This window comes from Sander vitreus, chromosome 13 (assembly GCF_031162955.1).
Source record: "Sander vitreus isolate 19-12246 chromosome 13, sanVit1, whole genome shotgun sequence".
Taxonomy (NCBI): domain Eukaryota; kingdom Metazoa; phylum Chordata; class Actinopteri; order Perciformes; family Percidae; genus Sander; species Sander vitreus.
Genome location: NC_135867.1, coordinates 29,999,403 through 30,003,332, shown reverse-complemented (window position 1 = coordinate 30,003,332; position 3,930 = coordinate 29,999,403). Strand labels below are relative to the sequence as shown.

At 44.1% G+C, this 3,930-nt stretch overlaps 1 pseudogene; it reads left to right on the top strand.

Annotated features, from left to right (window-relative positions):
- Positions 1-2,811: 2,811 nt before the first annotated feature.
- Positions 2,812-3,725, top strand: LOC144527440 (uncharacterized; annotated as a pseudogene).
- Positions 3,726-3,930: the final 205 nt, after the last annotated feature.

The window sequence follows — 3,930 nt, the reverse complement described above, 5'->3', positions numbered from 1 at the left end:
ATCTTAGTAATCGATAATGACCAGCCCTCTCAGTCACTCAGGTCTGGACTAACGTGAAATTAGGACAGACTCTGAGAATTTAGTCTGACTAAGGGGACGTTCATTATAACCACTCTGGTGCGCTAAACAGCTGATTCTCCGCGGAGATAACACGGCTCCGCGGTCTGCGTTCTTGTTGCCTCACGGCTGTGAACAGACGGACCGACGGAGATTATTATCTTGCCGAACAGCAACTAAACTCCTCAGCAGTGGGAGAAGCACAAGTCTTTACAGTCTGAACAAGCTACATATTCAACACAACATATCAACAAATGCACCGTGATCAGAGTACATTCACAGAAATCGATTTGACTCAGTGGTCACAATCATAGATAAATAAATCAAACGTGCACCTGTAGCACTTATCAATCGATCACATTAACAGTAAACAATGGCAACATTAGCCTTTACACATTAAGAAAACCTTAAGCCTTCTTACTGTGTGTTCAGTCCGTTCATGTCTGTCCATAGCTTTCCACGTTAAAACAGAACTGGCCCGTGTCGCTCGTCAGCGGCAACAGAGAAACTTTCTGGTCCCCAGGGCAGCGGGGAACAAGGCAGAGTCGACTTTGAAGAAACAACAGTGTCCATGTCCGATTTTATTTTAGAGAATGTTGTTGTTCTCTCTGCAGCGTTGAAACACGACGTGTGTTTCCAGGATCCCCTTAATTAAATCCACTTTGTTCAGAAATGGAAGTTTTTAGCACAAGTGCTTGTGTGCTTCCTTCAGCAGCATGAGTCACCAGCGGAAGACATTAGTTTTTGGGTGCTCAGGCTATTGTGTGTTTGAGGAACCCCTGAACCAATGGGAAGAATCAAAGCTACAGGAAGGTGCGAACCTTATCTGCAGCCCCTCCCTGGAGCCATTTTGGGACTCTTCTCTTTCTCGTAGTTTGGTGACAAGGGCTGTGGTTTTTCCACCTAGGCCAAGATCTCTTTGTCTGTGTCCACATGTTCCACATGTGTGTCTTGTCTCCAGAGGTCAGTTTAATCTGAGGCATTTTTGGTTACAAATCAGGTTTAACACAACTGCTGGTCCCAACAATATGTAAAATATGCGGCTCTGGTAAAAGTTTGCGATTGGTCATGCTGTGCAAACACCACCTCTTTTATGTGAACGTGCTGGATTGGGAAACCCTGGGTTGATTGAACTAGTTAACCACCGTCATGACACAGCTTATGCGGGACCGCGGCTGTTAGGTTAGGTGAAGCCGGGTAACTGAAATAAATCCAGGGCCTGTTGATCTTGCTTCGTAGTACAGGCCTCAGGTCCAATCATTCTCCATAACCCACATCACTTTCTCTGGTCAAAACATACTCCTATCATTGACAGTCACCAACCTGGGTGTAAGATTTTACCCTCATTTCACATTTGACGCCCACATTAAATTATCTGTGCAAGACCTCCTTCTAACACCTTAGGAAAATTGTAATATTCTGCAATCACAAACCTCCTCACTGAACCTCCGCTCAGGAAACAAAGGCCTTCTTCACCCCTTAAGGACCAAGCTCTGCACCATGGGGGGCCGGGCCTTCTGCTCAAACACTGACTCCTAAAGGAAGGGCCTAAAAACCGTTTATAAGAAAACGTTATCAGAAACGTATTTTTATGCTCCTGTTTCTGAACCTGTTTTTAATCCTGTTTTACTTTGTAGCAATTTGGGATTGATTTTAACGGTGAAAAGTGCTTTACAAATAAAATGGATTTTTAGGGCCCGAGCGCCGAAAGCGGCGAAGGCCCTATTAGAACTGAACGAATTATTTTTCTTTTTTTCTGCAAATGAATCGCCTTTTTGAGGGGCTTAACAAACTCACCAAAATTGGCGGTCGTATCAAGCCTGGTGAAAATTTACATATTTTAAGGGTTTGGGGAATAGGTGCACAAAAATGGCTCGCTAGCGCCCCCTACAAAATAAAAAATTGAGCCCCTGCAGTATGTTTAACGTAGACTAACGAAACGTAGTACACATATGTAGCATGTCAAGACGTACAAAAAAGCTCATTGGACCCATACCCTTAACACAACAGGAAGTCCGCTAATTTGAATTGAAAGTTCAAAATTTGTGCGATTTTGGCCATTTCCACGTCGTACTTTAACAAACTCGTCCTAGAGATTTCATCCAATAGACTTCAAATTTGGTCTATGCCATCTAAAGACGTTAAAGATGAAAAGTTATTAAAAGAAAAACTTTTTGTCATAGGGCCTGGCCGTGGCGGGTGGCCATTTTGTACGTTTCACCATCAAAACAGGAAGTGGGTGTAACTTTAGAGTACATTGTCCAATTGGCTTGAAACTTTTCAGGATTCATAAGAGTTCAACCCTGACGACATCTACAGGCCGATATTGGCTCAAAGTTATAGCGCCCCCCCCTAGTGGCAACAGCATGTAGGCCTAAAAGTCAAGGTAATGTACTTTAACAAACTCCTCCTACAGATCTCATCCGATGGACTTCAAATTTGGTGTGATCTCAACACCTTAACGATGAAAGGTTATTAAAAGCAAAGCTTTTCGTCAAACGGTGTGGCGACCATTTTGAGCATTTATCGATGACCGAAGAAGTTGTTGTAACTTTAGTGTACATTGTCATATCTGCCCGAAATTTCTCATGATTGACTAATTTAGTTTTGTTTAATTTAGCGGCTAAGTGCTTGGATTGCATTTAAACTACACTAGTTATACTCAAACACATAGTTTTCTTCTCTTACAGCGACTGCCTCGCTGTTTTCACAATTGTTAAAACGCTGTTAGCTACTTTAGCTTAGCCATTAGCAATGGCTAATTCCTCTCTGTCTCCTGCTCTCTCTTGCTCTGTGTGTCAGATGTTTAGCTATTCCTCTGCCTCCTTTAGTGATAAGATATATGTAATAAATGTAGTATATTCACTGCTCTGGAGGTGAGGCTTAGTGAGTTTGAGGCACGGCTCCGCACCATGGAATCAAAATCATATGCTTCCGTAGCTAGCCAGCACTCCGTAGCTGGTGGGGGCCAACATACTGTAGCTTCTGTTAGCAGTCCCCCGGCATGCCCCGAGCAGCCGGGCGAGTGGGTGACTGCCCGAAGGAAACGTAACGCTAGCTCTAAACCGGGGAGCGGACATAGTGGCGGTCGCTCTAAACTGGAGCCTATGGCTAACCACCAACATCTTCGCCTTTCTAACAGTTTCTCCCCACTCAGTGATACACTACCTGAGAAGCTAACTCTGGTTATTGGGAGCTCTATACTGCATAACGTGAAGTTGGTGGCTCCAGCGGCTGCAGTCGTGTGTGTCCATGGGGCCAGAGCGGGCGATGTAGAATCCTATCTAAAGCTGTTGGCTAAAAATAACCGTAAATACAGTAAGATCATACTTCATGTAGGTGGTAATGATACCCGATTACGCAACTCGGAGATCACTAAAATTAATGTTGAGTCACTTTGTGCATATGCAAAGACAATGTCGGACACAGTAGTTTTCTCTGGACCCCTGCCAAATCTGATCAGCGATGAAATGTACAGCCGCATGTCATCCTTCAACCGCTGGTTGTCAGGGTGGTGCCCAGCTAATGATGTGGCATAAGTAGCTAACTGGAGGGTGTTCTGGGGAAAGCCTGGTCTGATTAGGAGAGACGGCATTCATCCCACTTTGGACGGAGCCGCTCTCATATCAAGAAATCTGACGGAGTCTATTATCGGTCATAAATCATGACAACCCAAGGATGATATGAGTAATCTTAGGTGCAATGTTAAGTGCTTCTCTATGCTTCCGTCAAAGTCCCATAACCACGGTGTCTGTCCGCCGACTCAGATCAGGATGGGGAGTTGCAGCCATCTTTGATTCAAGCCTGTTAATTAATCCTAAACCTAAACTAAATTATAACTCATTTGAAAGCCTTGTTCTTGATCTTCAACAT